This window comes from Phyllobates terribilis, unplaced genomic scaffold, assembly GCF_046119375.1.
Source record: "Phyllobates terribilis strain yellow unplaced genomic scaffold, ASM4611937v1 Scaffold_415__1_contigs__length_1637097, whole genome shotgun sequence".
Taxonomy (NCBI): domain Eukaryota; kingdom Metazoa; phylum Chordata; class Amphibia; order Anura; family Dendrobatidae; genus Phyllobates; species Phyllobates terribilis.
In genome coordinates, this window is record NW_027363175.1 from 538,967 (window position 1) to 563,017 (window position 24,051).

Sequence of the window (24,051 nt, forward strand, 5' to 3'; positions counted from 1 at the left end):
TGAAAATGGCGCCGGATGGCGGGAATCTTCACCGATGGCGGGAAGAAGGCTGAAGATGGCGCCGGATGGCGGGAATCTTCACCTCAGGTAAGTTTAAAAGTCTCTTTTTCAGGCACGCAGTACCCGGTGGTTACGGGCACGAGATCCTGCCGACTACGCCAAAGTTGACGCGCCCCCTGGGCCAGTGCTGTAGTGCGGCGCACGTGTGCGCGGGGGAATACCCGGAGCCGGATCCGATGGGGGTAGTAGTCTCCGAGTGGCGGGGACCCGGTCCGTGCCCAGGGTGGTCAAACTAAGTGTGTGGCAGTCTTTGTAGATGTTGTTTAAGTGTCGACTACGCCACCCGTTGATTTGCGGTCGCAAGGCCGCCGCTGCAGAACAGTCCGCTGAGGCCGGTGGTATGTGTGCAGCAATGGTGGTATAACCCCCAACGGGAGAGGTATGGCCTCAGGGCAGCTGGTGCGGGTGAAGGGAGTGATAGAAAGGGCGTCCCGGTACCTTTAGTGCTGGTAGTGCGATGGAACACAGAGACTGATTGCAGTTTTCAATGCTTTACTCACAGATGTTATCAGTGTCAGTCCTGCAGGTGATGACGACCCGAGCCGTGCTGCGTCCACCAGGTACTGGGCTCGACCAACCCCCAGGCAGTTCCAGAGTGTGACCTTGAACTCCTTTCTCCGTTCCTTTCTCTGGCCGTCCCCACTAGGGACCCACCCATGTCCAGCTTCCTCGGGCCTTCTGGTGGCGAAACCTATCTCCGGTTTCCCTGACCCTATGTGGCGTGCCTTCGTGGTGAGTGTAGTGAGTGGTCGCGCCAAGACGTGGCCACGACCTCCGGTTCCTGGCTGAGGATAAGTGGCCTCCACCAGTTCGGGATCCGGTACCCTGATCTGCCAACCCTTCACCCGCTGACTCCTAGCGTGTTCGGGTTCCCTCTTCCTTCATGTCTCTGGGCCTTTCTCCAGGTTCCATTCCTTCCTTGTTCCTTGTTCCTTTCCTCTTGTCTTTCTCTCTCTTGCTCCCTTCAGGAGCAGCACCCAGACAGGGCTACTGCTCCCTGTCACTACTCTTCTCCTCTTCTTCTGTCTGACTGAACTCAACTCCTAAGATGGTGCCCACCTTTTATACTCCCTCTGACACCCGAGCCCAGGTGACTAGCCACCAATGGGCTCCTTCCTATGCCCAGAGTCCCTCCCCTCTCTGCTCCTGCACCACTGGGATATTCCTCCCCCCCTCCCACTCCAGCCAGGGACAGACGCTATCGTACCTGCACATTTATCTGGTGGGAGTACCGTTGATCTGTCCCCCGGAAATGGGATGTATGTGGTGCATGCAGCTAACTGAGTTCTAGTCCACACTCCATCCTTACCCGGGAGTGGAATACCACACCTCTGGTTCGAGGTGCAATACCCCTGTAGCAGCCGAGCCCTCGGGGTGCTACATTTGTATCTGCATAAGGCGTAGAATGTCCCTCATTGTACTGCCAGCAGGCCCCTAGTCTACGTACTACCACTGAATTTTGGCCTGCTGTTGTCTGTTGTCCTGTAGCCGTTGTTGGAAAGGGATGGTGTTTCTGTGACAGCATTAATCGCAACCATACGTCTGTAGCTTTTACCCCCCAGCCTAGCTGTGGTTGCAGGGCCAACCGCCTCCGGAACTCTTCATCGTAGCGCCACCATGCTGAACCGTCGTGGGCTTTGTACAAGTTATACACCGTATCCTGGTATATGAATAGTTCCGAGTAGCGTTCCGGATGCTTTTGGCCCATGATGCAACCCAGCACAGAAAACGCCTGTAACCAGTTACTCATCGTCATTGCAACCTTTTGTCTGTTTCTGTCGAATGGTCTGTCGGCTATCCTTTTCTCTTTGTCTATAGTATGTTGGTCAGCAGTTACAAGTGACCAAATGTCGATGTAGTCATTATTCCATATTTTAATTCTGGTTTCCTCGTCTATGTGTGAGCCCAATGGGCTTATCCCTCAAAAGAATGCGTCCTTGTGTACGCTGGCTAATGGTGGAGTTGTTTTAGTAGAATTATGTATAGCGCCTGGTGGCACGGATAGTTGTTTGACTATGGCCTTAAGGGCCGCTATTAAGTTGGTGTTACTATTTCCCATTTCAGTTATACTTATATTACACACACCCATTCCTGCGGCTGGAGGAGGGACTCCGATGTGTGGAGGGACTCTGACACCTGTCTCGCTCGGGGTGAGCGGCGTGCCTCTGCTCGTAGACCTGCGTGAAATCGTTGTATCGTGCAGACTGTAAGCTCTGGAGGGTGCCATTGTATCGTTTCTGTCCCTCGGAGGACGGGATCGGTGCAAGCGGCTGTTGGGGCTCGACGATGCGCTCGACATCTCTGATGCAGAGGATGGTGAGCGCCACCTTGAGGACTGCGACCTGTGACCCCTCCTGTGGGATGCCGATCTCCGCTTTGCTTGTGACGACCGCTTCCTTCGCCGGTGACTTGTGTGCGATGGCATAGATCTGTCGTCGGAGGAACTACAGCGACTTCGCCTAGAGTGAGTACGCCTGGAGTCTCTGTGTCCCTGAGGGTGTATGGGGGGGTTCTGCGCAGTTTACATGTGTCCCGCCGGGACATGTCGGTGCTATTTGTGGCCAGGGCGATGCTATAGCAGTGTCAAGCGCGTGCGTCGCTGCGCTATTATAGGGGTATATGGGGAGGCGAGGATGGTCGCTGAAGTGTTTAGGGTCCGTATCGTGTCCATCAGGGGGGTATTGATACTGTGACTGTGCGCTGGATGGGCTGCGGTGATTACAGGGCCGCAATGTCCCCTGGATGTGTAGTGTCACGTGTTCTGTTTTGGGAACTTTTTCTTTTATTTTTAATAGGAGTTTTTCTGTGGGGGATTGTTGGAGGGGAGGCAGAGCACAGCCCCCGGCAGAGGATTCCTATCCGGAGCTCTGCTCTGCCACAGCCCCTGCTGTGTGTTGAGGGGGCGGGGAATGGTTACTAAGTGGCCCGCAGCTTCTTCTGTGAGGCTGCGGGGTGCTGTGCCTAAAGCGCTCTGGAGGACGGGAGTGCCTGCTGGACCTCCGCCCTCCAGGGCGCTCCTCGGCAGGATGCGGGACGGGAGTGTTAACAGGGGTGGGGAACAACAGGCTCTATGCTGTCTCCAGCGCCGGCGGCAGGCAGGAGACCTGAATCCCCTCTGAGCCCGCCGCCGACATGGAAGACAGCCGGCATTCATTTATTAGTGCAGCGGAGCCCTGCGCCCGCTGTGAGTGAGGCGCAGGGTCCACCGCAGCACTAGCTTCAGCTTCCTGCTCCGCCCCGCAGCTTTCTGGACTGGGGTGCGTGACCTGCGGGGTCACGTGGGGCGGACATGCGCCCCGCACATGCGCATCGAGCGCTTCCTGCCCTCCAGCTCCGCCTCCCCCAACATGCCTCTCCGGCCTAGTGGAGTCGCGCCCGCAGCACTACCGCAGCCACCTGCCGTCCCGCGCCGGGTTGAGTGGCCCGATGAACACTGTAAAGTTGTGCAGATGCGGCGGTCGGGTGAGGACGGGGATCGGGACCAGGCCGCGGAAGTAATGCAGCCCCCCGTTCCAGATGACCCGACCGCCGTGGAGGGGACCGTTGTATCGTGGGCAATTGGAGTGGGTGAGTATGCCCAAGTGGTGAGGGGACTGGGACTGGGGAATATGATGTTCCCATAAGGGGTTGAGGGCCAGGGGCAGGGTGATCTGGGGATTTAGAGCTTGGGCCAGGGGGATGAGCGCTGAGCCCCGATATGAGAGCCTGTAACCAGCGCTCGCCCCCCTGTGCAAACCCAGCCTGGAGGGCCTCAGCAATCTGACCTGATCCTGAAATCTCCATGAAGTTCGACTCCGGGACCAGCAAAGAAAGGAAGTAACGTGGGATGTCCCGGTGTTTATGTATCCATGGGACGGCTTGTAGCAGCCGTCCCTTTCGCTTCATTGGATCCTTCTGGGGGCTTCAGGATCACTGGTCAGTAAGGGGCAGCGAAGGGGGGGTCACCAATCGCCACGGCCCAGGGAGGGGCCACCACAGTCAGTGACTCCCTCCTTATTTAGTATGGAGTCTACCATTATGTCATCAAGATGGGTTTGTTGTGATCTACCTGCCAGATGAGTAAAAATGGGAGCATTAGTCAACCCAAATGCCATCACAAGGTTTTCATAGTGCCCCTCAGGAGTATTTAAGGCCGTCTTCCACTCATCTCCTCAATGTGAATGAGATTATAAGCCCCCCTGAGGTCTAGTTTCATCAAATTGTAGGAGCCAAATGGTTTTCTAAAGAGGTCTGGGATGAGAGGGAGAGGATATGCATCCCAGACCGTAATCTGATTAAACTCGCAAAAATCAAGGCAGGGGCGCAACCCCTAGTTTGTTTGTTTTTTGACAAAGAAAAACCCCACTGCAATGGGAGATGAAGAACGTCTTATATGGCCCTTTGGTAGACTTTCAGTGATCTAATTTTTCATGGCCTGCCTCTCTGAACCAGAGATATTATATAACCTGCTTTTTTGGCAGCTTGGCCCCAGGAATAATATTACCGATGCAATCATAAGGATGATGGGGAGGAAGTTCTTGACACCCCTGTTCAGAAAACACATTCCTGAAATCAGACCCACCGTGGCTATCCGAGTGACCAAGCAGTGTTCTTGGCAATACTCGCTCCATTTTACCACCTCCCGAGTCTGCCAGTCTACGGCTAAGTGCCCACGATGCAGAAGTGCTCCGGATTTTTCCTGAGCGTTTCTGCATCTCCCTGGCAGAAAAAAATGCATGCGGATTTTACATGTGTTTTTCCTGCCAGGGACAAGCGTAAGTGAAGTGTTTTTTCACATGCATTTCCGCATGCGGGTTGTCAAGCGCTTTCTAAGCGATTTTAGCATCACTTGGAAAGTGCTTGACAACTTGGTCACACTATATAAATACGTGCAACCGGCATGGATTTATATAGTGTGACCAAGTTAATAGTTGAAGAAAAAAGATTAAAAATGGTAAAAAAAAAACAAAAAACAAAAACATTTTACTTACCTTCTGATGGCCCCTGGTCTCTTGTATGGCTCACGGTGGTGTGAAAGGACCTTCCATGACGTCATTTAGTCATGTGACAGGTCACGCGACCGCCGACGAGCCGTACAAGAGACTGGACGCAGCGGAGAAAAGACCGGGGGCCATCAGAAGGTAAGAATAATGTATTTTTTTCTTGTCTTTTTTTTTTTTTTTTACAGGTACCATGGTACCCGGGTCTTGAGGAGAGTCTCTTCTTCTCCAGACCCGGGTACCATCCACACGTTGAATCGCTTAATATCCGCATGTGCACATGTAGTCATGCGGATATTAAGCCATTCAATGGAGGCGAAAACGTTGCGATTACGCAAAATAATTGGTAGTGCTGCGGATTTTTCCGCACTGATAATGCGCAGCGGAAATTTCCGCAGCATGTGCACAGCACATGGGGATTATCATTGGGGAACATTGCAGACCTTCTACCAAGCGTTTAAGCGTTTCTGCAATGGAATTGCCGCTGCGGAAACGCTTAAAAGATGCATAGTGGGCACACAACCTACCACAGGATTGTGCAGCGTAAACCAAGGTAGTCCAAGGACCACAGGAGAGGGCAAGCCCTCTAGCACATAACAGTCAATAAATTTAGAGTGCAAGGCCCCTACCTGCAGATGTAGCACACGAGCGACAAGAGTAAAATACCCCTAGCTCAAGGGTGCAGAGTCAATGGCGATTATGGGTGTTGAGCCAGAAAATTTATGAGGTTTGAGGTCCTGATCGAACCTAGCGTCGATCAAAATAAACCCCGCCCCAATGTCCAGAAAGGCAGAAATTACCACCATACTTTTGCCAAGATGGATCTTGGACGGTAAAAAAAAAAATTGTGACCTACCCACAGAGGAAATAAGTACACCCCCGAGTTGCCAATTCACCCCGCAACTCGCGGGCGCCTTAGTTTTCCGGTGGGTGTTTAGGAATTTAGGAAAGACACACACACACACGTGCAACATCCCCCCAGAATACCCAGAACATGCCCCCACCAGCCCCACAGACCACCCAAAGCAAGCAGCATCCCCCAGAGCCCAGCACTGACCTCCTCCTGAAGCTTCACCGTATCACTTTCTGCATGAATCTCTGGCGTCTGGTGCTAAACTAGAACACGCCCATAATGCAGTCAGGACACGCCCCCGCAAACTACGTCATACCTGGAAGGAGCCCATACATTCTAGCGTTTACCAGGGAGGAGGCTGCAGAGCGAGTTGTGGGTGGTGAGGCTGCTGAGTATTGGGGAGACATGGCGGATGACTGCGCGCCCCACACTGAGCTCCCGGGGGGGGCAGTCTCAGTCCGGGGGGGGGGCACCCTGGCTTCCTGTGGATGTGGTTAGTCCCCTGCAGCAATGGTCGGTGACGGGTCAGAGCCGGGGATTACAGGGAGCCGCAGCCTCTCACCTGTCAGCAGTTGGACTATAAACCAGGTTTCCAGTCACTGACAGTATGGCTGGAGCTGCGCCCATTATGCACTGTTAGAACTTGGCGATGTCTGCCATGTTTGGAGGTTCCTGGATTCTGTATTTTTCTGCACAGGGTTTGTCCATGAGAAAAAGGAACACAGAGCGCCAGTCCTGGCCCCAGGTTGTGTCTGGTACTACAGCTCCGGTCTAGTGACGTGACAGGTGCTGAGCTGTAATGCCACACACAGCCTGTACCCAGGGGTGGCGCTGTAATCCAACAGCTCTGGCTTTCTACTCTGGGACAACTTCTGTAAGGCTGAATTCACACATCTGTGCTCCACGGAGCGAGCTCAGATCTGACAACCGCTGGGTCACCAGTGCTGATCTGTGATTACCTCCTAGGAATAGATGTGGCACTGATCAGGTCCGGAGAGCCGGGCCGGGTCCTCGGATCCCACCACGGATGTGTGAATTCCTCCTTAAGTTAATATCTTAGTGTTAGAGTTCTCCTTTAGAATTTGTGTTCACATGAGAGTAATTTATTATAGTTTATTGTGTAACTTTCGAAAAACGTATCGATTACTAATCCTGAGTTACAGCCAGTGATAGTCTAGAGCTGCGTTCAGAGATCTGCAGGCTTCTGAGCTGAAATCTCCCAGCAGTCCTTGCTGAGATTACTATTGTTAGCGTTGCAATGTTAAGGCAGGTGCAGATAGCAGTGTTTTCGGTCGGAGTGCGATCTGACAAAACATTGAATCGCACTGTGACCAGTGTTTGTCCAAGGAGAAAAATCGCACATGTGCACGGCCCCATAGACAGTCTGTCCGAGGACAAAAATCACTATGCTTGAGTTTCATCTAATATTCGGATCACGTTCGGCCATGCAAGTTAATGAGTCCTTCGAAAAGATCGCACTGCACTCAGATGACATCTGAGTGCAGTCCCATTTTTCACGGATTGACGGAACGAAGAAGATGGAGAATTTTTTTTGACCTATGTCTTGTATCTTGTTTTGTGTCACTTTATGTACAGTTCTGGCCAAAAGTCTTGTGACTGATACAAATTTTGGTGTTCACTTCAGTGTTTTTAGATCTTTTAGTCAGATGTTTCTGTGGTTACTGTAGTACAATTATCAGCATTTTATAAGTTTTACACTTTTATTGACAAATACATCAAGTTTATGGAAAGATTCAATATTCAGTGTTGACCCTTATTTTTCAAGACTCGTTCCCTTCGCCTTGGCAGCTGGATATCGGCTGCTGGGCCAAATCCTGACTGACGATGGACAATTTTTGTCTAATCAGTGCTAGGAGCTCACTACATACATTTCTGTTTGTCCACCCGCTTTTTGAGGAGTGACCACAATCGAATTGAGATCTGGAGAGTTTACTGGCCATGAACCCAAAATGTCAATGTTACCCAGACACTTAGTTGTCACTTTTGCCTTGTGACATATTCTCCGTCATGCTGATATATGCATTGTTAATCACCAAAAATGCTCCTGCAGTGTTCTTAGGCAAAATTGTGAGTGAGCCCACTCCCTTTTGATGATGGATAACTCCACACATGACTCGTCTCGGGTGCTTTACTGTTGGCATAACACAGGACTCAAAGTAGCACTCAGCTTTTCTTCTCCGGACATTCATTCTTCCATATGTCCCTAACAGTTTGAAGGGGGCCTTCATCAGGGAAATAACTTTACCCCAGTCCTCTGTAATCCAATCACTGTAGTTTACTGCATTTTATAATCCTGTTCTTCATCTTTTTCATGGAGAAAAGTGGTTTCTTTGCTGCCCTACTTGACACCAGCACAGCCTCCAAAATCCTTCTCCTCACGGTGTGTACAGATGCACTGACGCCCGCCTGCTGCCATTCTTGAGCAAGCTCTGCACTGGTGTTGAACCAACTCCATAGCTGAATCCTATGTAGGAAGTGATACAGGGACTTGCTGGACTTTTTTCGGAGTCCTGAAGTCTCCACAGCAAATTAACCTCCCCCTATTAAGTTATTATTTTTTATAGTGCCATTTATTACATGGAGCTTTACATGTGAAAAGGGATATACATAGCAAAAAACAAGTACAATAATCTTGAACAAAAACGAATCACCGACTGGTACAGGAGTCTACAATGAATGGGTGAGGATACAGTAGGTGAGGGTAGAGCTGGTCGTGCAGTGGTATGATGGAGCGGTGGTTACAGCAGATTGTAGGCTTGTCAGAAGAAGTGGATCTTCAGCTTCCTTTTGAAGGTTTCCACGGTTGGCAACAGTCTGATATATTGGGGTAGAGAGTTCTAGAGTAGGGGGATGCATGGGAGAAATCTTGCGTGCGATTGTGGGAAGAGGAGATAAGAGGGGAGTAGAGAAGGAGATCTTGTGAGGATTGGAGGTTGCGTGCAGGTAAGTACCAGGACACTAAGTCACAGTTATATGGAGGAGACAGGTTGTGGATGGCTTGGTATGTCATGGTTAGGGTTTTCAACTGGAGTCTCTGGATAATGGGGAGCCAGTGAAGGGATTGACAGAGGGGAGAGGCCAGGGAATAGTGGGGGGGACAGGTGGATTAGTCGGGCAGCAGAGTACAGTTATCTGACAGGAGAAAACAAACTCCTTTGCCATGCTTGCCGATGGGGCGAGGGGTGTGGGAAAGGTGGAATCCAACGTATGAAAGTGCAGCTGGAGAGGCCATGTCAGAGGGGGTGAGTCAGGTACCATTGATGCCAAGGAAGGAAAGTTTGTTAGTAATGAAAAGTTTGTTGCAGACGGAGAGAGCATTCCATAGAGCTCCTGTTAGTGGGATTGGGGAAGCTGGGGATGGGCAATGGGTATAGGGTTAGAAATGTTGCGGAAATTTGATAGATTGTGGATGAGAGGTAGAAGTGACTGTGGGGATGTGGTGAGGAGGGCCATGATTTGGAGAGATATCGCCAGCAGTGAGGAGCAGAAGGAGCGAGCGTGAGGTGGCTGTCTGTGTTTAGAGACAGAGGATTGTATGTTGAGGAACAGATCTGAGGAGGAGGTGAGATGGAGGGAGAGATGACCAGTTCATTACTAGGTGTAGGGATTAGAAGGGTTAGTAGAACGTGTAGGACTATAGGGGTGAGAGTGAAAACAAAGAGAAACATTTTTTACTCTGGCTGTGCAGTTACCTTCAGGTATCTTCTGGTTCATTTCTGGTCTAACTCAGTGCAGCACACTGTAAGGTGGCTGCCAGACAGGTCGTGGATGGGAGGTATGTGTCCCCGAAGTACCAAACTTCGGTGATGTAGGACATGGAGAAGCAGGCTCCAGAACACATAGTGCTGGGAGGGAGTTAATGGGCCCGGATTAAAGGGCCGTGTTTTAAGAGCAGCTGAAAGAGTTGGGGGGAAACAGCTGCTCACTCACCTCCAGTCCAGGTCTTGGAAGGCTGATTTAAGACAGCTGCGCCTGTCTCAGTGGTGCTGTGTGTTGTGCAAGGTGAGCAAACCTTGCATGTGCTGCTCAGTCTGCTGGAGGCCGAGAAAAGCACTACATTTAAACGGCTGATGCCGTGCTGTATGGACTGGTTATTTTTAGTTTTGTTCTGTTATAGCAGTGTTTCCCAAACCTCATCCTTACGGACCCCCATAGGTCATGTTTTCAGAATCTCCTTAGTATTACACAGGTGAGAGAATTCCTGATGCCTTGATGATACTTCAGTCACCTGTGTAATACTAAGGAAATCCTGAAAATACGACCTGTGGGGTCTGTGAGGATGGGGTTTGGGAAACACTGCGTTATACCTTTTGTGTATCTGTTGTATGGTGGCAGAAGGTGCCAAGCCCCCCCCCTGCTTTGGGCAGAGGGGGGGTGTGTAAGGTTGCTGCCGGACAGGTCGTGGACGGGAGGTATGTGTCCCCGAAGTGCCAAGCTTTGGTGATGTAGGACCCGGAGAAGCAGGCTCCAGCACACATAGTGTAGTGATAGGGTTTTGTGGTTAAGTAATTTCTTTGGGAAAAAATTAATATGCATTTTTTTTTTTTTTAACAATTCATCTGATCATTCTTCATAACAATCTACAGTTAATGCAAATTGACACTATAAAAACTGAAGCAGCAAACTTTATGAAAGCCAGAATGTGTTTCAGTCTCCAAACTTGACGACTGTGTATTATTGTGTTACCTCTTTTGTATATTATTGTGTCACCTCTTATCTTGTGTATCGCTTCTCTTTTCAGTTTGTTAGCCACATGCTGCCAGGCGAGAGCTTGTGGGCACAATCATGCGGCTGGTGATTCTTGATGACTATGCCCTGGCCAGCGAATGGGCAGCAAAATACCTAAGTAATCGCATCGCCCAGTTCAATCCTGGACCTGACCATTACTTCACACTTGGGCTACCCACAGGTAATGTGCCTTTTATCTATCTTTATCCAGTTTTCCACGAGTTGGTTCAAGCATTTTAGTTGTGGATTGAACTATTTTTGCACATGTGAATTACGAGAAGTCCTCAGGAGTAAGTCAGATGTGTACGGCAAAGCTTCATAGAGGAGGGAGACTCCAAGTTCACTGCTGAACATCTGCTCTCTCCATGTTTCGTTGCGATCTACCAGTGTCTCCGTAAGATTTGGCCATTCTCTACTGTTATATGCAAGAGTGTGCCAATTTTCCAAAGAAACAAGGAGACTGAGTAGCTCAACAGCCTCTTGCCACTGATCGGCAAACAAATTTGGAGAAAATAATTGGACAAAGCCTGAAGGACGCGGTAATGCAGGGTTGTGTTCTGGGGGATCGATGAAGACATAAGAAGCATGATCTGTGCTGAACAGTATGGATGGTAATCCAAAGCCTCCATAACCAAGCTTGGCATGGAAGGCACTCGGGAAATAGGAGTGTGAGTTGGGGGTCTCCCAGTGGTAATACAGTTGGAATCACTGCCTTATTAATACAACGGGGAACTGTTTTTATTTTAATTAACAATTTAAAGGGGTTGTCCGCACCCTACACTGATTTAATCCTAAATCTCTATTTAATTTAATAATCTACCGTATTTTTCAGACTATAAGACGCACTTTTTTCCTCCAAAATTTTGGTGGAAAATGGGGGGTGCATCTTATAGTCCGAATGTTGGGGGGGGGTGTGTATATATATATATATATATATATATATATATATGTGGGGTGTGGGGGTAGCGGTGGAGGAGCGGGGCACAGGAGGCAGCGGCCGCCCGCTGCAGCCTACACTGTCCCCGCTGCTACAGCAAATTAATATTCACTGCTCCCCACGCCCATGGGGCATGGGGAGCACTGAATATTCATGCTCCTTAATAGCAGCACACAGTGTAGCCGCGCTGCGGCTCCTGCTGCTGCCGGAATCGCCTGTGCCCGCTGTTAAAGGGCTTGAATATTCAACCTCTCTCCACGCCCATGGGCGTGGGGAGGGGGTGAATATTCATGTCCTTTAATAAGCGGGCACACGCTATAGCCCGGCAGCAGCAGGAGCCGCAGCGCGGCTAAGCTGTGTGCCGGCTATGAAGGAGAGTGAAGTCACTGCTCCCCGCACACACAGACCCGGCATGGGAGTGACTTCCGGGAGCTGATCTTTCCATGTCAGCCGCGCATGGCAGTGACGTCATGCGCGGCTGTAAAATAATACTCTTTCTGTATTATTTTTTCTACTGAGGACTTCTCAAAGTATCAATATCACGATATTCTTATAAAAAAATGTATCTATTTATTCTTGGATTGTCCATTAAAAAGAATCAGATTGCAGCAGGTACATACAATAATTAGTTATAAAGTAATTGTCCATTTGTCCATAATTAGCTTAATTGTTGAGATTCACCCATCTTTCCTTGGATCCTGGCTGGTAAATCATGTCTTTATCCAGCACGTGTCCAGGCCTACATGTCAGATACTTCTCAGCATGAAGATTCTGTGTCTTGTGGGGTGGGAAGAGCAAGAGAGCCCCCCTTTCTATACCATGGGCTTTTATAGCCAGTCGTATGGACACCTGTTCTACATATGGTGGTGAACCAAAAATACACACACAAATAGCGCATGTCAACTAGACACGATGGCTGAGGCATAGAACTCAGATTTAAGAAAAATGATTATCGATTATTAATTATTTAACATTCCCCCCTTTTTGAGGATAAAAAGGACTGAAAAATCCTCAAAAGAAGACAGGTTTATCATTAGGATAACAATCATTTTTTCTTTCCTTCTTCCTTGGCAATATCATTAAATTTCCATAATAATAATAATAATAATATCAATATCTGATTATTGTTATATAATGATGTGAATTCATGTTATGGTAAGCCGTGACTAATATTCATTTAATATGTATAATTATACTTCCCTATATCTAAATTGAAGTAATCGTGGGTCCAATCGTCATCGTCTGATGTCATCGGGTCGTCGTCTCGTCTTCTTCTTGGTTCTTTTATAACACAGTCTTTAGATGAAAACTCCTTTGAAATAAATTATAGCGTGTAGATATTGTACAGTCCATAATTGTATTCATCATTGTGCAGTCCATAAACTGTACTCTTTATTAGAAAGATCATGTGTGTCAACTGATAAGAAAACAAAGTCTATGGATGAAATGTAGCTTTAATATCTGTGCGATGTCACCTGGACTGACGTTGGATATTCTGGAATCTTCCCCGTGTCATCTGCACTGGTCTCATGTCACTTTTGGAACAGATGTGACATCTTTGGTCAGTAAAGCAAGGGTTAACTTGACACTTCCCTGCTTTATATAGCCCCATAACCAGTACTCAGTCCTTTATATACAGGACACATATGCCAGGTATTACCTGCTCACCAGCTTTCATTGAAGCGTTGCAGGTGATAAGAAACCACTGGAACGTGATGAAACTTGAACACAACACAGTTCATATAGGATCATCGTCCTCTGCCGTCCCGGTGATCAGTGGTGTGAATTGTATCTGACACAGTCTATCATCACTCAGCATTCACACCTGTTACCTTCTGAGACCTCCGGATATCGGTTGCGTCTTCTTGTAACCTCTGAGAGTCTCTTTGATTTATAAATATGAAAAGTCATTATTAAGATAGAATTCATAATTGCGATGTCTTGATTGAAGTCTTCATTCCCTAATCTGATACCAAATCTGGCAACTTTCCTAACCTATAATATCACAGGGTACCATAGCAATCAATGATATCCATCTAATTATTATCAAAACATTAAAATAAATTATGTTTGGAATAATAAACAATAATAGATAATAATTCATTATTAATCAAGTTCTTCATGTGATAGAACATTTTTATGTCATAGGTGTAATTGCCTTTTCCAACCCATAGGTGTCAGTGTGTTTTGAAACAACAAGTGTTTATATCTTTATTAAACCAATAATACCAAAGAATGTATACTGCTGAACTAAAATGAATAAATATATGAATGTAAGAATGAATGAATGAATTGTTGTGTTTACTCAGAAAATGTAAACATTTTTCTTATATTAATTCATATCATCATTATATTTAATGAAGCAATATTCTTTGTACTAGACATTACCCCATTAAATATTAATGTGTTTTCTCAGTTGAAATATTGAACTGAATTAAAATCAAAAATTGAAAATTAAAACTGAAAAATGGAAAAATAAGAAAATAAGTAAGAATAAAAATGTAAAAATGAAAATAAAAATAAGGCCTTCATATGTTAATGACAAATGAAGAGTAATTATATTCTCCATAAAAAATACCTTTATATTTCCATTATCTGGATGATTTCATATTTGTCATAACCTTGTATCACCAAAAAATTATTAAACTATGCAACTTTGCATGTAATACCCTTCTTAATTATACCATTGTACCTTATAACTTTTTGACAGTTAGGGTGATTAATGAGTGGAACAGGCTGCCACGAGAGGTGGTGAGTTCCCCTTCAATGGACGTCTTCAAACAGAGGCTGGACAGACATCTGTCTGAGATGATTTAGTGAATCCTGCTTTGAGCAGGGGGTTGGACCAGATGACCCAGGAGGTCCCTTCCAACTCTACCATTCTATGATTCTATGATTCTATGATTCTATTATTGTTTCTTCTTTATTAAAATGTGTGAAAAAATAAGTATTGATCAAAAGTGATTATGTAATCAGGATCAAAAACACATTTTCCCCTTTAATACCAAAAAATATTATTTTATAAAATGTATGTATATATCAGAACCAAATTAAAAATAATTATTCTTCTATGAACATTTTGCATAAATTTCATATCGATGAGTAGCATAGATTTGTCTACAGAGAGGTGTGCACCTATTTAGGTAACCATTAAAAATAATATCATAGTTATTCAAGAATATTATCATGTGGAAAATTATTCTAAATATAAATTTGCTTTGTAAACCATTTTGATGTGTGGTTGCCCTTATCCACTATTAGTTAAATCAAGAAATAATAATTATTAAAGAAATATAGAAGTATATATATATGTAGATAATACCTAATTATGTATTATAATTTTTTTTCAGAATTAAATATATTTTTGTACCTTCACATAAAGAAACATTTTTTTTTTCCAAACATACAAACGTACGAGGCCTCTGTCACATCAATCACACTTAGCAGCTGCTGATTTACTCATCTGTCACCTTCACTCTGACATTCACAGATCTGTTCAACTCAAACATTCCACATATGAAGTTTTAGATATATATATATATTTAACCCAAAATTGTTGTATCCCAATTTATTAATGCGCATTGTCATATCAATTAAATATCTTAATATTCTTTGAATATTCCCCAAGTACATATTATATAATATGAGAGTAAGTTGCTGAAATTTCAGATACTTGAAAAAAAAACCTCTTGTTTGGCTATGTGCACACGATGCAGAAATGAAGCAGAAAATTTCTGCATCATTTCTGCATCTCCCTGGCAGAAAAAACGCATGCAGAAATGCGTTTTTCCTGCAGAATACATGCGGATCCACATGCAGATTCACATGCGTTTCCGCATGCAGATTGACAAGCGCTTTACTGGTGATTTTAGCATCTCTTGGAAAGTGCTTGACAACTAGGTCACACTATATAAATCCATGCAAACAGCATGGATTTATACAGTGTGACCCTAGAGAGTGTATATACTTACCTCCGATGGCCCGCGCTGTCCTGCTCACTCCGTTCTCCCGGCTGCCGGCAACTTTGAATTGAAAGACCTGCCGACGTCAGCGTCACGTGACCCGTCACATGACTCTGACGTCACCGCAGGTCCTACAACTCACTGCAAGTGCCGGGAAGCAAGCAGGAGCGCTGCGCGGGCCGACAGATGGTAAGTATATATATATTTTTTATTTTATTCTTGTTTTTACAGCTTTTTTAATGGTACCTGGGTGTGGATGAGACTCTCCTCTCCTCCACACCCGGGTACCATCCGCATATTAGAACGCACCAATTACGCAAGTACAGATGCAGTCTTGCGGAATTGGCGCGTTCTAATGCAAGTCAATGGCGGCGAAAACGCCGCGTTTCCGCAAAATTAAATGACATGCTGCGGATTTTTGAGCGCAGCGTTTACGCTGCGGAAAAATCCGCATCATGGGCACAGCACATGCGGATTTCAATTGGGGAACATTGCTTCCCTTCTACCATGCGTTTTTCATGCGTTTCCGCGGCGTTTACGCAACTGCAAAAACGCTGCGGAAACACATGAAATACGCATCGTGTGAACTCAGCCTTATAGATTCTTTTTTCACTGGCTGCCCGGTCTTAAGTTACATCAGCTGAAAATAGAATGAATAGGATCTATACTATTAGCTCAAAGTTCAAAGGCCGCAGCTGTCACACGTCATGCTGTAAAGCTACTTTAATTTGCACGAACACTTCATGCACAGAAAATATTAATTAATTAATGTTACACATAAATCATGCAATTTTCAGCTTCCTGTGTGAATAAAGAAATAAATCCATTTTAGAGTTGTTTGATCAAATCCTGCTTTGGAATGAAAACTCTAAGGAAATATAAGAAAATAAAATTAAATATCAAATTCATACAGAAACAGAATTATTTAAATATCTTATACATATATTGGTTGGTTCTAATGTAATTCAAAATATTGTTACTTAAATTTATATATGAAGTTCTAATTTATTAATTAATATATATATATATTTTATAAACATATATATAAATACAATTATACACAATCTCTACTTAGACAAGTGTATATATATATACATACATGAACTACTACCGTGTTTCCCCGAAAGTAAGGCCCTGTCTTACATTAATTTTACCCCCAAAAGTCCCACCCTGCCTTACTTTCGGGGGAGGCCTTACATTGGGAAAAAAAATGACGACAATTTTTTTTAACAATAAAATTAACATTTATTAACAGTCCGGCAACCCTCCCCATCCTCCCCCCTGCAGCATCCCCATACAGTGGTTCTGCCCCCCACTCTGCCACCACACATACTGACACATACGGTACCGGTACAGCCCCACACGGCACCCACACACATATCGTACCGGTACCGTACACACACTGACACATACAGCCCCATACGGCACCCATACACATACCGTACACATACCGTACACACACACACACACACACAGACACACACACACACACACACACAGAGAGAGTTTCGGAACTTACCGTTACTTTCCTTCTGTTTCGATCTCCTCTGCGGTGCCGGGCTGACGATTCGGATGCCGGGGAAGCTGGACCAATCGGAGCGAGCCTGTAGGCGGTGACGTCGCAGCTGATTCGGCCAATCAGCTGCGAGCTGGCTGACTGGCCAATCACAGCTCGGGCTGGTGGCCAGCAGGGACTACGGTACGGAGCCTGTGACGAACAGGCTGATCGGCCAATCAGCCTTACATTCCCCGCCCCCCCCGCCGCTACCCTGCCTTACAATCGGGGGGTGCCCTACATTGGCGGACCCCCCGAAACCCCCCACCCTGCCTTACTTTCGGGGGGGCCTTACTTTCGGGGAAACACGGTAGAAACTATGTAACTACAATTTTACTGTATAAGATTATAAATAAATATTGAGACATTGTAACACTTCTATGCTACATTATAATTACAGTTTTTCCTTAGCCACTCCCTAAACCAAATCTTCTGTCTCTCTCAAATATCTCCAGGAACGCCCTATTTAGGAAAGACATTTTTCTATCCTTCAAAACCTCAGAGAACTGCCTGTCCTTCTGTCCACATTCCATGACGTCACTGTGAGCCGGTCGTCTCACCTGACTCTGTCCATCAGTTTCGGCCATTTTCCTTTTTAGAGAATCACAGTTCTGACTGAGAATTAACTCATTCTGTGAAGAGATGGACCTTTGCACTGGCTGATATGGCTTATAACAGATATGAAATCTCCTGCGTATTTGATAGAGTTCACTATGGGGATGACTCAGTCTAGGAGAGTTTGATATTGGCTTTTGATAAGATTTTACCTTTCCTGGTTTTATAAAATTAACTTGATTTTTTTCCTTTTCACGATTCTCATGTTTCCTAACAGAATCCAGCAACTGCACACATTTGAATAGGGATTCTTTTTGTGACGCTATAACTCTAGATACTGGATCTAGGAATTTGAATTTTTGTACAAAACTTTTTATCATATGTTGTACTTTTCCATTTTTGATGAGAGCTTTGTACAACCGTTCAAATATGGACATGAATGTATATGTACATTCCTTCCTACCAATCCTTAGTTTCTGCAGATCTTCTATGTTGGGAAAATCCTTTGTGACACAATAAATCAAATATCTTAATCTGTCCGAATCATTTTCCCATCCATTAGGAGAGTCATTTTCACAGGGCATTAAATGTAAACGTCTGGACAATGTCACAGGAATCCATATTTTAAATAATTGATTCCTCTCCTCATTGGATAAATCAAACTTATCAGAGAAGCTCTCAAATGTCTCTGAATTTCTACAGGCATGGATTTTGACATCATATTTTGGCATGATTTTGTATAATTTCAGCAAATTTTTCCTCATTTTAATTTGCAGTTGAGCCTGGGTAATTCCTGAATTCTCTGATATTTTTAGTGGCTCTTGTACGTCCGCTCCTCCTACGTCACTCACGTCTCCTCCCACATCACCTAGTATGTCGGTTTCTCGTATGTCAGTCATGTCTCCTCCCATGTCAGGTTTCTGTATGTCCATCTCTTGGTCAGACCCAAGGTCACCTTCAGTTACAGACACGTGTCTTATTTCTTGTTTATTTTCCACATTACAGTCAGAATCAGTATCACCATCTGACATTTCTACACTATTTTTCTGCTTAGAAATCTCTAACACAAGACTATGAAAAAAATCTACCAAATGTAGAATATTTCTCAATTTCTGTTTGTCTCTATTTACCAATTTAGAAGTGAACTGTAAATTCTGCAATTCACATTCTTTGTATAAACTGAGCCACAAAACTTCTATATCATCTCCTACATTAACTTTGAAATTAATATTACTTTGTTTAGCAAAAGAAGAAATTATATCCATATTTTGCTTACCTTAAGATTCCTTAGCTTCTCTTTATCAGCACATCCTGTCTTCAGTTCGTCTGATTCTTTTCCTGTGTGATTCTGTTCCTTGTTAGTACCTCAGTCTATAGATCCTTTCTGCTTCTCGTGACAAATTAGTGAATTTACTGACACGTGAACAACAGCTGTTCAGCTCGTCAGGACTTGTTCACGGAAGAAATTCACTTAATTAAAAAAAAAACGAAAAACAGGACTGGCTGGCTCACCATTGTAAAATAATACTCTTCTCTGTATTATTTTTTCTACTGAGGACTTCTCAAAGTATCAATATCACGATATTCTTATAAAAAAATGTATCGATTTATTCTTGGATTGTCCATTAAAAAGAATCAGATTGCAGCAGGTACATACAATAATTAGTTATAAAGTAATTGTCCATTTGTCCATAATTAGCTTAATGGTTGAGATTCACCCATCTTTCCTTGGATCCTGGCTGGTAAATCATGTCTTTGTCCAGCACGTGTCCAGGCCTACATGTCATCTGCTTCTCAGCATGAAGATTCTTCTTGTGGGGTGGGCAGAGCAAGAGAGCCCCCCCCTTTCTGTACCATGGGCTTTTATAGCCAGTCGTATGGCACACCTGTTCTACATATGGTAGTGAACCAAAAATACACACACAAATAGCGCATGTCAACTAGACACGATGGCTGAGGCATAGAACTCAGATTTAAGAAAAATGATTATCGATTATTAATTATTTAACATTCCAAATGAATTTCCATAATTAACCATTTAACAATGATAGGGCAGCTTCAGATGGAATGGCTCCCCACAGGTGGAGCAGGCCTCAGGGCAGTGTAGAATAAATGGAGGTGCGCTGGGCGTTGTAGTGCAGGGAGGCAAATGGCACCGGCGAAAGAAAGGAGCGGAGGCAGCTCAGTGCAGTCATCCAAGATTTACTCACAGTTCTTAGACAGTCCACAGGTGCACTGTACTGGTGCAAGCCTCCCGCGTCGCGCCGCGTTCACCGGGCAGGGGTTCCATCTTTCCTCAGGCAGTTTGGGTGTACCTGGCAGAACCCCACTTTCTTATGTACCTCTCTAGACTGACTTCACGCTGGGTCTTACTCCCTCCTGCCCTGCGCTTCCCACTGTGAATCCTGTTCGGGTGGCTGCGAGGTCCGCCCTGTCCGTCGGAGTTGCACAGACCTGCTTGACCTTACTCGGATTGAAGTGGGGGTTTGGCTCCTGGCTATAGAAGTCAGAAGCCTCAGGTTTTTCCAGCCGAGGCCTGAAGCTGCATGACTGGGCCAGGGGCCGGTCCCCTTCTTGCAGCCTAGATCCTCCTGACACTTGGCAGGTTCGGGGTGTACGGGTGGCGCCTGCACTCGCCGTACTCCCCTAGGATCCCTTCTACAGAACAGAGCTTACTCCCTGCTCCCCTCCTGGGCCTCAGTCCTGGGCCCTTGAAGTGGAGCGGAGCTCCTACAGAGACTCTGCTCCCAGACTGTTCCTCTGAACCACACTCCTCAACTTCCTGCTCTTGTTAAGATGTCTACCTTTTTATATATCTACTGTATGAGTGCTCCCATAAACTACTTCCTTCACCCACACCCACTACTGGTTCCCCCTAACTTTGGGTTCCCCCCACCCCAGCCAGGGTCAGGGCTCAGCAGAAAACTACATTGCGTCTTGCCCCTCCTGCTGGCCTGGGGTAGTGTAGTGTTGGATGTAGGTGTTGGGGTTCCATGCAGCACTCCCTCCTTACCTGAGAGAAGGGAGACACCACACCTCTGGGTGAGGAGCAGTACCTCTGTGGCGACCAAACCCTCAGGGGCGCCACACTGCTACATGGATGACTATGGAGATGCATTATACTTTATGGATGACTATGGGGCTGCATTATAGTACATGGATGATTATGGGCTGTGCATTATAATTTATGGATGACTATAGGGTGCATTATGTTTTATGGATGACTATGGGGTGCATTATATTTTATGGATGACTATGGGGGTGCATTATAGTACATGGATGACTATGGGCTGTGCATTATACGTTATGAATGACTATGGATTGTGCAATATCCTTATTGAAAAAAAACACCATCCTTATTGAAAAAATGACCAAGTATGCAATGGACCAGGCAACTGTTAGGTGGATTCATAACTGGCTTAGTGATCGGACTCAAAGGGTGGTTGTAAATGGCTTCACATCCAGCTGGATGAATGTCTCAAGTGGGGTACCACAGGGCTCCGTCCTGGGACCTGTATTGTTCAACATCTTTATCAATGATTTAGATGAAGGAATTGAGGGTAAACTGATTAAATTTGCTGATGACACAAAGCTAGGAGGGATAGCTAATACTAGAGAAGAGAGAGGGAAGATTCAAAAAGACCTAAATAAACTGGAGCAGTGGGCAGCAACCAACAGAATGGTTTTTAACAGGGAAAAATACAAAGTACTACATCTGGGCAATAAAAATGAAAAAAGCATATACAGAATGGGAGGAATAGAGCTAAGCAACAGTACATGTGAAAAAGACTTAGGTATACTAATAGATCATAGACTGAACATGAGTCAACAGTGTGATGCAGCAGCAAAAAAGGCAAATACAATTCTGGGATGTATTAACAGAAGCATACAGTCTAGATCACGTGAAGTCATTATCGGTCTTTACTCCTCTTTGGTCAGACCTCATCTGGAATACTGTGTACAGTTTTGGGCACCACATTTTAAAAAAGACATAGACAAACTGGAGCAAGTTCAGAGAAGAGCGACCAGAATGGTGACTGGTCTGCAAACCATGTCCTATGAGGAACGGTTGCAGGATTTGGGAATGTTTAGCTTGCAAAAAAGAAGACTGAGAGGAGACTTAATAGCTGTCTACAAATATGTCAAGGGCTGTCACATTGTAGAAGGATCATCTTTATTCTCATTTGCACAAGGAAAGACTAGAAGCAATGGGATGAAACTAAATGGGAGGAGACACAGATTAGATATTAGAAAAAACTTTTTGACAGTTAGGGTGATTAATGAGTGGAACAGGCTGCCAGGAGAGGTGTTGAGTTCCCCTTCAATGGACGTCTTCAAACAGAGGCTGGACAGAAATCTGTCTGAGATGATTTAGTGAATCCTGCTTTGAGCAGGGGGTTGGACCAGATGACCCAGGAGGTCCCCTCCAACTCTACCATTCTATGATTCTATGATTCTATATAATTTATGGATGACTATGGGGTGCACTATACTACATGGATGACTATGGGCTGTACATTATACTTTATGGAGGACTAATGGCTGTGTATTATATTATATGAAGGATATGGGCTGTGTATTATGCTAATATGGATGACTATGGGCTGTGCAGTGTATTATATGGAGGACTATGGGATGTATTATACAATATAAAGGACTATGAGATGTCCATTATACTTCTTCTTTGGAGCCCCGTGACTTTTATGTACGCCCCTGATGAGCATAGTTTATTTTCTTCTATACATTAAAGAACAGTAGCAGAATGGGGAAAATGTACCAGGATGAGGGATATACTGTATATTCCAGAATGGGCCCGGGATAAGGGACATATACCAGAATGGGCGATATAAATACCAGGATGGGGCCAGGATGAGGGACATATATACCAGGATGAGTGATATACAGTATATACCAGGATGGAGGACGCGCATATATATATATATATATATATATATATATATAATATAATATAATATAATATAATATAATATAATAATTTATTCAAGATAGAAGGGGGACCCGGTCCAGATCTTGCACTTGGGCCCATACGACTCTAGTTACGCCACTGCATGCAGCTATAACCAGTCAGTCAAATGGGTACATACAGTACTGTGCAATATTTTTAAACAGGTATGGAAAACTGCTGCAAAACAACATCAAAGCATCAGGTACACTTGCATACAGTTTTGTGAAGGACCTCAACAAGGAGACTGTTCCCAATATCTTGGCTCACTAAAAAATAACCACAGATCTTCTGTGGATGTAGGCTTGGACAAAAATACTTCTGTCTCTCTATGTAATCCAAGACTGACTTGATGATTTTGAGATCAGTGTTCTGTGGGGGCCATATCATCACTTCCAGGTTCGTTGTTCTTTTTTATACTGTAGATAGTACTTAGTCACATTGGCTTTATGTTTGGAGTCATTGTCCTACTTGTTAGGAATTGTGGTTCTGTGCTCCCACCTGAGAATGGATCAAGTCCAGTGCTACGCTACTCCGGTTTGCAGGGGCCACCATTGTCCTGACTCTGCAGGCGAAGCTACTACGCATGCAGGAAAACCGCCTCAATCTTATGGAGCATCGCGCTCTGGAGTAGTAGGATTTGTGAGGACGCGGGATGCCGTATCTCCCGCTGATATAATGCCCGGTTAACATGGGATGCTGTGTTCCCCTGATTGCCAGGCAACACACGATACTGCGGTGTCTGGCACTAGGCAGTGGTGGGATTGGGTCCAAGCTGCTGTGCAAGTTAGCAGGGAGTGGTTGTCTTGGGATGATTGAGAGGTATTCAACACCTGATCATTAGGCGGGCTATTTAAACCTGTTCCCTGCTCAGTCCTTTGCTGTTTATTACAGTTTCAATGTGCTGTGGTGGTGAGGGGTGCTATCATTATTAGCTGTTATCTTTCCAGTGTTTTGTCTTAGGAGTCCTCTCTTTCCCTTTTAATTTTTACTAGGTGTTCTTATAGAGGTACCCACCTGGTTCTTGACTAGGCACCGGCCGTGTCACCAGACCCCAGCTGGCTGGCGACAGTGGGCCTGGGAAGGCTCTGCCAAAGTCCCCCTTCCATCACTGGGAGCTGAGTGAAAAGTGTTCCCGGTCCTAAAGAGCTCACCTAGCTGGGCAGCTTGCGCCAAGTGCGTCTGTCCCTGCGGATTTGCTGGTTTGGTGCCAGTCTTCCTGGGTCTTTCTGCGTTAGCGCATAACACTGCTGAATAATAAATTTAGAGCCAGTCAGACGCTTAACTGATGGTATTGCATGATGGATAATTATTAGTGTTGAGCGAGTATGTTCTGTTAACCCTTTCGGCAAGTATGCTTGGGCCGAGCACCGAGTAGTTACAGCTGCTCGGTGTTATGTTTAAATCACTCCCGTGTGCATGATTTGCGACTGTTTGA

The 24,051-nt window shown here is 45.3% G+C and overlaps 1 long non-coding RNA gene across 2 annotated transcripts in view; it reads left to right on the forward strand.

Annotated features, from left to right (window-relative positions):
* Window positions 1-3,498: 3,498 nt before the first annotated feature.
* LOC141226852 (uncharacterized) overlaps window positions 3,499-24,051 on the forward strand; it is a 49,665-nt gene continuing 29,112 nt past the window's right edge. For both annotated transcript variants that reach the window (XR_012293970.1, XR_012293971.1), the window contains exons 1-2: window positions 3,499-3,623; window positions 10,655-10,822. This is a non-coding gene — a long non-coding RNA (uncharacterized lncRNA). The remainder of the gene's footprint in view (window positions 3,624-10,654; window positions 10,823-24,051) is intronic.